The sequence below is a fragment of the Polistes fuscatus genome, unplaced genomic scaffold (assembly GCF_010416935.1).
Source record: "Polistes fuscatus isolate 324 unplaced genomic scaffold, CU_Pfus_HIC Scaffold19, whole genome shotgun sequence".
In the NCBI taxonomy this organism is placed as follows: Eukaryota; Metazoa; Arthropoda; class Insecta; order Hymenoptera; family Vespidae; genus Polistes; species Polistes fuscatus.
Window position 1 is genome coordinate 369703 of NW_025113095.1, and position 13782 is coordinate 383484.

The window sequence follows — 13782 nt, forward strand, 5'->3', positions numbered from 1 at the left end:
ACAACTGCTGACCTCTATCAGTAAATAGCGAAAATAAATTCAAAATTAAATATACATTTGACATAATATATATAATACATATATATATAGTATACTTATAAGAGAGCTTTTTGCACATTGGACTTGTTTTCAAGAAATAAGGAATTACTCACAAGCAATCTAAAATCCGAAAGAAAACGATAAGTTCGAATCGGAATGACAATTGAGAAAATTTATCGAATAAAATTATTTTATAATAAAACAAAATATATATTAGATTAGTTATATATTAGGCAGGCCGGGGTAATTTGGCTCCTGGGCAGGTAATGTGAACAATGTCTGGCGATCAGGCAATGTGAACAATGCCTGACCCGCAAACTTTATCTCTTAAAGTTTATGAACCTTTGCAGATGTGATTTATAACATCGATGGAATACTCTGCGCGTAGACAAATAGAGTGTACTTTAATTTAATTAAGGAGTCATTAAAATCGCACTCACTCTAAGTATAAAAAATATGTTTCGAAACTTTTCAAAGAAACGGCAAAGTTGATACAATTTACAGCATTGCATTCTCTGACATTTTTTGAAGTTAACATGCTAAATTTATAACTCGATAGTATACTATGAATTCGTATTTATAATACTGTTAAATCAAAAATATTAAATGTCATTAAAAAGAAAAGCTAACCTTAAAAAATTTTAAAAGAAAAACAGATCAACTTTTGTTTAAAGTATTTTTTTCGTCAGGTTATCGCAAGTACTTGAAAAATCGTGACTAGAGTTATGTAGGACACCCTGTATATAAATATATTTTTATATTTCAATAAAAATTATTCTATATTAGTGTTTTAATAACATACTCGAAAATTATCGATTATCATCATTGTATCTTATCTCACATTAGAATATTTTTCCTTTTTTCTATTTTTTCATTTCTTTTGTATCTAATTAAAATTTCGTTAAATAGCGAATAAGTTAAACGTCCGATTCGAATGATAGATAAACAAAAAAAAAAAAAAGAACGTTTCACGACGAAGTTTTTAAATTATCTAGAACCTTCCGTTATGCAATCTTGGAAGAATTGTAACGAGTGACAAAAAATAAAAAGAAGAAGGAACAAAGAGAAGAAGAAGAAGAAAAAAATATAAAAGAAATAAATCTGCGAATCTAATGGAAGAAACTACGATGAACACGTCAGACACGTTCGCGTGTTGGAATTTTACTTAGCTCGAATTGGTCACATCTTCCGCGTTATCGTAAAAATTCGATACACAACGAAATCAAATCGTTAAATATTTCATCAAAGTATATATATATTTCGAATTATTTATATTTATTTTTATATTTATGTATCATACATTTTTTAGCCTTGTTTTTGTTTTTTTTTTAATATTATTTTATAACATTTTAATGTAATTTATATAAGATTTACTTTGATATTAATTGAATTTTGTAATAATTGATATTTATAATATTTTTAATATTATAAATTTTATATATTTATAGATATTTATTATATATTATTTATTATTATTTATATTATTATAATTTATTATTTATTATAAGTTTTAATATTAATATTATTTAATTTTTAATATTAAAAATAAATAATTAGTCTACATTTATTTGTAATATCTGTATAAAAACAATAATATCATACTTTCCCCTTCTTTACCCCCCTCGGATTTAATTCGAATGATTTAAAACGCGTACATTGTGTAGAAACAACGATGATTAATCTCGTTCATAGATCAGAATTTTGACGTCATGAAAATGAATCTTTCGACCTTCAAATATAATGCAATCACTTTTAATTCTCTCAATCCAATCACAATTTTATTTGATTTCGTTTGTTCTTCTTTTTTATTTTCCCTTTTTTTTCTTTTCTTTCGTGAAATAAAATTCGATCGACTAACTAATTTCTAATCAACAAAATCAATGTATCGGATCGTAATTACAAAAAAAAAAATAAATAAAAAAACAAATGATCTAAACGAATTTTGAAAATGATCGTGCCCTTTTAACGAGAAACATTCATTCAATGAAACAAAAATCACATAAATGATAATCATTTTCTTCGACTTTGCTCGGTTAAAGATGTTTACGCACTTTGCAAGTAGATAACGAACAACACGTTGTTTCATTTTTTTTTTTTTTTTGGTTCTTTCCCATTTTATTTTGTTGTTTTTCTCAACGATAGTACGAACGAACGAATAATTTATTTCTATACGCGTGTTTCCATTTTAAAGAACGAACAAAATGAAATGTTTATTATAAAGTAACAAAAAGAAATAAATAAAACGAGAATATTTTTCCGCTCGTATTTTTGGGGATAATATTTAATTGATCCAAAAATACACGCGAAAGAAAAAAAAAATGGGCAAGAAAAATATTAAAAACGAGGGGGAAATCCAAATTGCACACAATTTTTCGTTTTGGATAATCCAATATGAGTAAAAATCTCTTTTTCTAATCTAATCTAATCGTATCGAGGATATCTCTGTCAAGATGTTAAGAAATTCAATCACATTGGTACCTTCGTTATGTTCGTATTAAAATCATCGATTTTATAATGAAGATTATAGTAAGTTAATAACTAAATGTATCTGCATACATCTACCTGTATTTAATTAACCAATCAATAATATGTTGCAATTTTGATGAACTTTTATTTAAATAAATAGCATATAAATATATATTATTTACCGAACAAATATATAAATTAATATTACAATTATTTTTATTATTATTATTACATTATTACATTATTATATTTATTATTACAATTATTTATTTAAATAAATAGCACATAAATATATTATTTATCGAACAAATATATAAATTAATATTACAATTATTTTTATTATTATTATTACATTATTACATTATTTATTTATTATTACAATTATTTATTTAAATAAATAGTACATAAATATATTATTTATCGAACAAATATATGAATTATTATTACAACTATTTTTATTATTATTATTACATTATTACATTATTATATTTATTATTACAATTATTTATTTAAATAAATAGCACATAAATATATTATTTATGAACAAATATATAAATTATTATACAACTATTTTATTATTATTATTACATTATTACATTATTATATTTATTATTACAATTATTTATTTAAATAAATAGCACATAAATATATATTTATCGAACAAATATATAAATTAATATTACAATTATTTTTATTATTATTATTACATTATTACATTATTATATTTATTACTACAATTATTTATTTAAATAAATAGTACATAAATATATTATTTACCTAACAAATATATGAATAAATATTACAATTATTTTATATACATATTTCGATTATTATTTATTATATAAAAAAAAAAAGAACAAAAACATTTTAACTAATTTAAACAATTCGATTTTGAATTTAATTTAAATATATCGTGTGATATATTCGAATGACATGGGAAAAGTTTTTTCCTTGTTTTTAAATTATTTGTTTAGTCATTGAGTTAAAAAAAAAAAAAAAGAAATGAGTGACATCGTAAACGAGTGGCGTGACATGTGCATGAATATCGATGAACCTCGTAGGGGGTCTTTCCTACGTTTATATGAGCTTAATTGAAGCAATGATTTAAATGCCCTCTAAATGGAGAGAAGTCGCATTGTAATATCGGTCTGCCAACGTGTCTGACGACGAATATACATACATACGTCTCGATTAAATGATAATTTCTTATATATGTATATATATAACATGTGTATATACGTATATATGTATTTAAATGTATACGTAGTTATATAAACATATTTACATAACGTTACAAAGGAACACCTGTCTTTTAAACTTTAATTGATCCCAGTATAAACGTATTTGAACCGATTATTACTATACTGTTTTACGAATAATTGAAGATTGTAAATTACAAACATTACTTTTTACAAGAATAAATAATATAAATAATTTAATTGATTTTTTATCTTGTCCAGAAATGCAAATATTAAAATAGGTATAACAGGAAATTTGGACGGGTTATACCTAATATAAATAAACCTAACCTAAAATAAATAATTGTAATATAAATAATTGTTAACTGTATGTGTGCATTTTTAATTTAATTTAATTAATTTTTTTAAATTACAAACATTACTTTTTACAAGAATAAATAATATAAATAATTTAATTGATTTTTTATCTTGTCCAGAAATGCAAATATTAAAATAGGTATAACAGGAAATTTGGACGGGTTATACCTAATATTAATAAACCTAACCTAAAATAAATAATTGTAATATAAATAATTGTAATATAAATAATTGTTAACTGTATGTGTGCATTTTTAATTTAATTTAATTAATTTTTTTAAATTACAAACATTATACTTTTTACAAGAATAAATAATATAAATAATTTAATTGATTTTTTTATCTTATCCAGAAATGCAAATATTAAAGTAGGTACAACAGGAAATTTGGACGGATTATACCTAATATAAATAAACCTAACCTAAAATAAATAATTGTAATATAAATAATTGTTAACTGTAAGTGTGCGTTTTTAATTATAAATAATTCATTAGATTAATAATTCTATGGTAATAATAATTTTGTTAAATATACAAAAGAACGAGTTCTCTAGTTCTTGATCGTTAAAATTAACTCTAGCACACACGAGTTTAACTCGTGCTCGTTTATAACACGTGATTCCGGTGTTGCATTACCTCTATACTATTACATACAACATATATTCATTCGTCGTAACGTATTGTATGTTTTAACGATAGATATTGTTAACAGTTAATACAAAAGAAATTTATTCGATTTGATCGAAGAAAATATAATTATATAGAAAAAATATTACAGTAATGTAATATGTGTGTAAAAAACATATTTAATAATCGAACAATATATATAATAAATGTGTATATGTGAGTGTTGGTTCATTTTGCAGTTGAGTAATGGTTTAACTAATAAATTATAGTGAAGAAGGGGGGAAAGAATCATTTGAATTTCAATTACGAAGAAGAAGAAGAAGAAGAAGGAGAAGAAGAAGTTTTAATTACGTGGCAACTATTATGTATGTATGTATGTATAGTATAGTGTGTTCTGGGTCATTCGCACACAGTTGAAAGAAGCATGACGTTCATTAGAGCATTTAGTCGAAGTCAACAGAATGATTAGTACCAGTTTCAAGTAATATTTGAAACTTACGATGCGTGACATGACATTTGAAGAAAATCATTTCTAGGAAAAGGTATGTGATCTATCTGTCATTATTTAAACAACAACAAATATAACAGTGAGAGAATTATAATAAAGATTTAATGACAATTGCACGCGCGTGTCTACGTGTTTTCAATAAATTATTACAAATTATTATTGAATATAATTAATATTATTTACGTATTTCTCTGGTAAAATAATTTTTTCAAGTTATTTGATTTAATAACTAAAAAAATTGGAATATTGTATTATACGTCTTTTTATAAATTTGTTTTTAAAGAAAAATTATTTCATAAAAACGAGGAATATTTTATTAAATGTTAAGGATCATAGTATTATTCGTGAATAAGAATGAACATTATGAACGACGAGTTTCTGCTCCGTTTCGTACCGAGCCAGACACTTTCACCGCGTGATCAGAGAACCGTAAAACGATGACGTGGATCCTTTTGCAGAACTCCAACGGAGTTTCGTGCTGATCTTTCTCACGTCTATAGAAATTCACCTGTACGATAAAAAATATCAAAATTCACAAAGGAAAAAAGAAAAATGTGAATTTTTATTTAAATATAAACATACATTCGTAATAGTTACGAATGTTAGGAGCTTCGTTTATAAAAAAATTGTAAGATATTATAAGAGTGAAGAAATAGATGAATAGAATAAGAGAGAGAGAGAGAGAGAGAAACTTTCGAAACAGCTGATTGTGACAATGAACAGTCTGATGATATTTATATAAATGCTTTTGAAAAGTTCGTCTATAAATAAATCGCTAATTGGTTTATATTTTGGTAAGGTCTCTCGAAACTAACGTAAGACGTGACTTTTTTATTTTAAGAAACAATTTTAAAAGATAGATTTCTAGATATATAAGAAATATATGATAATAAATTTTTAATATATATATATATATATATATAGTGATGACACATAGTCACACGACTAAATCTTTAATGATGATGATGATGATAATGATAATGATAATGATGATGATGATGATGATGATGATGATGATGATGATGATGATGGTGATACGCTCGTACGACTCGATCGATTATCAAATCAAGTAAATTAGTGTGTAACATACATAAGACACATTTTTCATAAACATCTTTTCGCAGAAACTAATTATAAGTGTATAATAATATTTAATAATATGTGTGAGCATAAATTATATATATATGTGTGTGTGTATGTTCCATTTATCTTTTTGTTTTTGTCTCTAGAAAAACTTGTTAATCAAGTTTCGTATTTTCTTTTTTTATTTGTATTTTTTTTCTTGTCTGATACTTATAACAACTCGAAACTTATTCCTAATGAGACTCATTTTTATCTATTGACGTATTATTTCCTTACCGGTTGATATCACCAACTTTATGATAAGTGCGTCTGTGTATGCTATGAATATGTTTTGTTGATATATTGCTTAATCATCTTTCTTATTTATGCATATGCATGTATACGAATAACAAATTATAATGACGTTTTCTTGTCTGGGCTGATTGTATCAGTCTTCTTCTTCTTCTTACCTCCTTTTCATTCTTCTTTTTTCTTTTTCTTTTTTATCATTTATTTTCTTCCGATAAAACGGATATAAAAAGAAATATACAACGTCGAACAAAAGCATAGGTAGAAATTCCATTTTTTTTTTCTATACCATAACTTTTATATCTAAACTTCAGGTTTAACGAAAGATAAAAGAAAAAAAACATATATTTTTAATTTAAAATAAAGAATCGCATAATTTTTTTTTCTTATAGATTTACAAGAACTTTGAAAAACGTTTATTTTTTTATCAATACTTTTGTTCAATACTGTATGCGATATAAAAAAATGCAGAAATATAAATAAGACGAGACGGTGAACGTAAAATATTCCCCCAAAAAAAAAAAAACAATTGTAACCGAGATATCCAATACTAATGCCATTGAATAGGCGAAGAATACTGGCTTTGGATTTCGGTTTGACAATAAAATCGTCATTTATATTAGTCACTCTTGACGACTGCGCGTTAATAATAATACACACGCAGACAACACTTTAGTGACTGTAAGAGAGATATAAAAGGGGGAGAGGAAAGAAGGGGAAAAGGTCTATGCTTATTGTAAAATGAACCCATGAGAGAAAACCCAAACCTTGTAACGAAAAAGGTTGGAGAGAAAAACCCGAAAAGAAACCTAAGCATTTTTCAGACAGAAAGAAAAAATCCTGAGGGGATTTGAACCTACGACGTTAGGTTTAGAAAACGAACTTCTTAAGCGTTACCCCAAACTACTATAACACTACTACTGTTCTTGATATGTATTTTATGTTTATATGTACAATATTACAAATTTACAATGAATTTTTATTTTTCTTTATCTTGTTTTTAGAAATATAAGAGATAAAAAATAAAATATTTAAAGGTTAACTATTATTAATATTTAATCGTAAAAACGATGATGTCATAAGTATGTATTATTTATGTGTATCGATCGATTACGTGTTTCACAGCCACTCGAAAGATTACATTCGATAAGAAATGAACAAAATTTTTTCAATGGGAGATAATTTAATCTTAGATATGTCATCGACAAAGATATATTGTAAATAGATATATATATATATACATATAGGTATACGTTTGTTTTTTTAAATGTATCTTTAAGTGTTCTGTAATAACACTTTTCTTCTTTTGTACAATTAATTAAAAAAAAAATGTATAAAAAAAGAATATAATACAAAAGATAATTAAGGACCGATAAAATAAAAAATGGGGGTTCGTTAAAAGAGATAACAATTTCTGCGTAAAAGATAAGAAGCTTTTTCTTGTTGCTTGAAAATATCTTTTAAGAAGCTATTTTTTATTTCATTTATTTTATCATTTCGTTTTGTAAAAAAAATAAAGTAGTAACACGTGTAAAAAGTGCAAACATTTCTAAATGAATACAAAATTTCGGTTAAACGATTTTAATAAATTAATTCATTTATATTTAACAATTTTGTGTATATATCTATAAGTTAATTATTTTTGTTTGTTTTTCTTTGTACGTTCAAATGATATAACTAAAAGTACTTATTAACTTTTGTATTATCACTCTTTCAAACGTGTTATTACTTATAAATATAATTTTCGTATAATTTCGCGCAAATAAAGTTACATAACAATTTCTTGAACATTATGTCATTTTGTTTCTTTTGGATTACTTTTTTTTACAAAGAAATTGGGTTAATATATCTATACGTGTTTGAAGATAATGTCGTTTGTAATAGGAATAGAAATCAATGATAAATAAATAACACCGTGAATCGTTTGCTCTTTTAAATGTCGTCACGTTCTACCGTAAGGATAAATTCACGTACCGTTGCTTTCGCAGTAGAACTTTATAAGAAGAACGGAAAAGGCCAAGCGAAAGGAAAGTGTTCTTTATAACGAAGGAGAGCAGCAGACAATGCAAAGATAAATACGAATAGATCCTTTTACATGGATCGTATTTAAACTGTAGAAATTATGTAGATAACTATAATAAAAAAATAGATACAGATCTTAAATTTCGTACTTTTTTATTTTTTTATTTAATAATATTTTATTGACCCTAGAGCCTAGGCTCCCTAAAGGCCATTAATTACAGTAAAGTACAATATAATGTATAGATAAAACAAAACAAAAATTAAAATTATGTAATTATTATTAAACTTATCATTATATTAGTAGTAACGCACAGTAAGTAGATAAATGTAAAAAGAAAAAAGAAAATAGTAAATAATACATAAATAAAAGTATAACTTTAACGATAAGGAATAGAAAAATTTTAGCAGGAAAACAAAATGAAAAAAATATTACGTAAATAATAATATAATAATAATAATAAGAGAGACGGATTTTTTCAAAACAATTATAAGTGAAAAAGAAACAAGAAAAATGGCCAAGATGAGATTGGTATCTCTTCGTACAAGCTAGCACCGATAATTTACCACACGGAAAATTCTGATTACTTCGAGTGATTGTTATATAACGTATGCGTTCGTGTGTGTTACGTATGTGTACACGAAACACATTTTTTCTTGTTGTTGCATTTAAACACAACGCGCTTATGTTAATAAACGCTCAATCTGACAATGAGATAATAATTAGATCGTTAATGTTTTAGCGTGTTACATAGTTTTCTTTCTTGGAAAATGAAGTATTTGAATTTAGATTGGATATTATCACGTTTGATTACCTAGATCGTTATTTTGATTTTATTTTACTGACAAATTATTTACCGATCTTTTTTTTTATACATTTTTTCACACTAATTCTTCTAGTCTTCGGATTAAAAGAAAAAAAAGGTACAAAAAACCATAAAATCTAATTTATGAAAATGTTTGCAAAAATAATTCATTGATATTTCAAATAGTCTCAAAACTTGGATTGAATTAATCATTTGATTTTCTAATATGAAAATTACGTGTTAGTATTTGTGATTTTCTTGTTATAAAATACAAAATGATTATATTTCAATTTTTCTCCATAAAATATTATAAAATTATTATTTGATTTAAATTAAAAATTGTAATAATAAAAAAAACAAATAGGCAACGTCAAACGAATTAGAATCGTACGAAACTTGGTAAGAAGACAAACAATTTGAGATTCATTTAAATGTAAGTGTATAATAAAATAATTGATTCGAGAGATGCTGATTGCGTGAGTCAGGCGGATAGTAATTCACAGTGGGTCATCGTTTAAACGTAACGAGGATAATAAAGGAGAGAGAAGAGAGAAGAGTGAGGGGATGAAGAGAAGAGGAGAAGTGAGGCGGATCGATTCGATTTTATCCCGTCTCATCTGGAAGCGACTTGTTTCGTCATACTGATAAATCGAAAGCGACTCACTCTAAACCGGTTAGAAGTATCTTTATCGTAAGTAAATCCTACGTTAAACAATGAATATAATTTTTCTTATATACGTATTTTTACACATATTTAACATACACATGCACGAATGCTATATGCGTGATTTGTTCGTAAATTTATTTACTATCAATTAAAAATCATTCATTTAATCAGTCAACCGTCAAGAAAAATTATAATAAAACAATTCCATTTGATTTGATTGATTTATTTAAAAACGATAAAAAAGAAAATTAATTTTTGTGCATTATTTCTATATGTGTGTGTGTATTATTTCTAATGCACGGATTAAAGTTTTTACATTAACGAATTCATTTCAAATGGAACACTCTGTATAGTTTTATGGTTACCTATTATGGTTAAAGGTTGTTTAATTAACTGTTTGCACCCACGTGTTATTTGAGTGGGCGAAAGAAAAAGAAAGAGAAAGAGAAAGAAACAGATACCTTAAACGGTGCAGGGTCAAAACATAATAAACGAGTGACGTTCATTGATTATTAATGACAACATTTCGATTATTTTCTTCCAAGTGGCAACGCGTATTGAATAAATTATAGTTTATATATACTATATAATATCAATATATACTATTATGATCACAAAAAGTAAGGTTATTTATTAAATAAAACAGAAATTATTTCTTTATTCGATCTAAATATATTTTGTCTCGTTGCAATCACGTTTATTCTAATCTTTGAAACAATTTTTATAATCGATTTCTAGTATTTTCTTCGAAGCTACCAGCAAACTGTCTTGAACTGGCTTCTATTAACTCAAAATGGCGTCCACGAAGTAGTTTCTTCAATTGAGGGAACAGAAATATGTCGTACGATGTTATTATCTGATAAATATGATGCTCGTTAAATGATATTTGTTTGATTGTTAACGAAAAAAATGTACATTTAAATCATTTATCAAAATTGATTAAATTGATTCAAATGATATTCGAGTGATATCTACAGTATCTCTAATACCACTTGTAAACATTTATTTATTTTGACATAACTTCATCGTCGTAATACTTTTTTAAACATTTTTAATGCTTCGATACAAAAAATGTCATTTCGTTTTAAACAAAATTTAATAGAAATTCTTTGCGATCGATAAATTTATTCATTTTAAAATATCGTAGACAAAAAAATTGAAAACACTTATAAATGACGCTATAATTTCTAACCTAAAACGCAACGATTAGAAATTTCTGTTATATATTTTAAGGACAGTTGTAAAAATTTAAGAAAAAAAATGTTTGTATCTCTCTCTCTCTCGATACGAAAAAGGCGGGAATTTTAAAAACAACAGTCACCTTAAATTTTAATCATAGTAGTATACACGTATTCGTGTTTTTTTAGCTTGTAATGTTTCCACTGCCACGTTGAAATCATCTGACATGAGTGAGATTCGAAACAGATAAGCACTCGCTGTGGTAGGTAAATATATATATATATATATAGAAAACTTGTTTCTGCGTGCTGAGAATATGTTACCAGCTTGATTTTGATGTTTTAAGTAGGTGGCAAACTGCTGAATAGAATTGGATTTGAAATTACGTGGGATTGAGTTAGAAGAAAATAGTTCTGAAAGAAAAAAATAGAAAGTAAGAGAGATAGATACATGTATACTATAAAAATACGTTTAAATATACAAAAAACATAACTTGTTATCTGTTATTTATTTTCATATAAAATATTTACAGTTTTAAATATGGAAAAAAGAATACTCTATACTGTATTATATATTTTACATTAATTTTATTCTCTAATTATTTGAATCTCTAAAATCTTAAATAATTTCAAATAAAAAAAGAAATATATCATAATTTAATAATCATCAATTTAAATCTATAAGTTATGCAGAAAACATTTTTATCTCTACAAAAACTATTATTCATATTTATTGAAATATATGACACAAATATAAATACCAACAATAATTATTAACCAATCTAATATTCATATACACACATACATAATTACCTATCTCCATTTCTTTTCTCCTTCAGAAAGTCATTGAATTTAACTAACATAAGAGACGAGTAGTAAGCTCATGAAAATTCTAAAAATAAACTATTTTGCAAGTACGCACATGAGTCATTGTTTTAATAACGATTGAAAGTAACGCGTCGATCACGTTGATAAGCTTCATGCTAAATTACCTTTTTCTTATTATTATTATTTTCAATCTTTATTTCTTCATTTCTTTCTTTTTTCTCTATCTCGATGATCAATACTTACAATTAGAAAAAAATATAAAAATATAAAATATATAAATAAATATGCACCTATCTCTTACCAATAATCCTCGTTTTCATGATAACAAGAATAACACGAGTAAATATCACTATGATAAGAACACAACAAAACTTCTTCAACAATTTATTGCGAGAACCGGATTTTCTATACGATGCCATTGACCTATGTATATGTATGTATACGTATGCATGCATGATTCACGTGTGTGTGTGTGTGTGTGTGTGTATGATATGAGAAATATCGATTTACATACATGTAATTATAGTCAGAATAAGAAAATAAGTATCTAATATAAGTATAATATAATATATCATTAGTCTTCTCGAAAAGTTCAATTGGATAACCTATTAACCCCCCTTTTCACCCTACTTCAAACACTCACCATAACTCCTCCTCTCTCTCTCACTTTGTTCACCCTCGTTTGTATTAAAACGTAATCTATATCTTGTTTATCTATTTTATCACGTAAACGCATTAAATTTGCAAGACAGAAACTTGTCTTCTCGAAGAAATATAACTGTGGTTTCTAATTAATTGACAATTATAAATATTATTAATGAAGATTGAAAGAATTTTTTGTAAATATATATAACAATCCAAAAATAATTTTATCTCACATTTTGTGTTGTAATCGTTTAACGATTATTTTTATTCTTTTCAATTATAATTTATGTAATTAAATGAGAGAAGAAAATAAACTCGAAGATTATATGTGTGTATGTATGTATGTATGTATATGTGAAACGAGAAATGATGAAAAAATGATTTTTATTTACGTGGATAATAGATCGGACATAAATAGCATTGAAATATAACGTCTTATCGGTGATAATAAGACCATCGTAAACAATTTTACGATAGTCGGATACTTTTTTCTTCTTCTTTCCTTTTCTCTTTTTTATTTCATTTTTTTTCTTCAAAAAATACGATATGTTTACTTCGAATATAAAAAGTATCTTTATGTGTGTTAGATACGCAAGAGTGTGCATATGCGTTTGAGTATGTGAGTGTAAGTGTGTGTGTGTGTTTGTACGATGTTATTTTCTTCCAGGCAAACATATTTTTCGTAACGCGGAGGAGGATTTAAGGTCAAAACTCTTTTTTTCTTCCTTTAATAAAACTTGACCACTCGTTGGGAGGAAAAGAAAAAAAATAAAAAAGAAAAGAAGAGTAAAATAGTATTGATCGATAGAAAAATATTTTTATTTCGCGAACGAATCGATCTAATTTATTTGAAATAGTTTCAGAAAGTAACTAAGTATTTGTTCTTTTTTTTTATATTTATACGTATATATATATGTGTGTGTGTGGTGGTGTATACGATAGATAAAAAAATATATTTTGAAATAGAAATAAAAATTAAAGCATACAATTGTATCATTTATATTCAAAGTCAAAAGTCATTAAATGACATTTATGTTAATTTGACATGAATATTTGATATGATTATGACAAAA

The 13782-nt window shown here is 25.3% G+C and overlaps 1 long non-coding RNA gene across 1 annotated transcript; it reads left to right on the forward strand.

Moving 5' to 3' along the window:
- The first annotated feature begins 9844 nt into the window (after positions 1-9844).
- On the forward strand, positions 9845-11656 carry LOC122515710. Its single transcript, XR_006303348.1, has 3 exons — positions 9845-10082; positions 11426-11499; positions 11584-11656. It is a non-coding gene; the product is annotated as an uncharacterized LOC122515710 (long non-coding RNA).
- The last annotated feature ends 2126 nt before the right edge of the window (positions 11657-13782 follow it).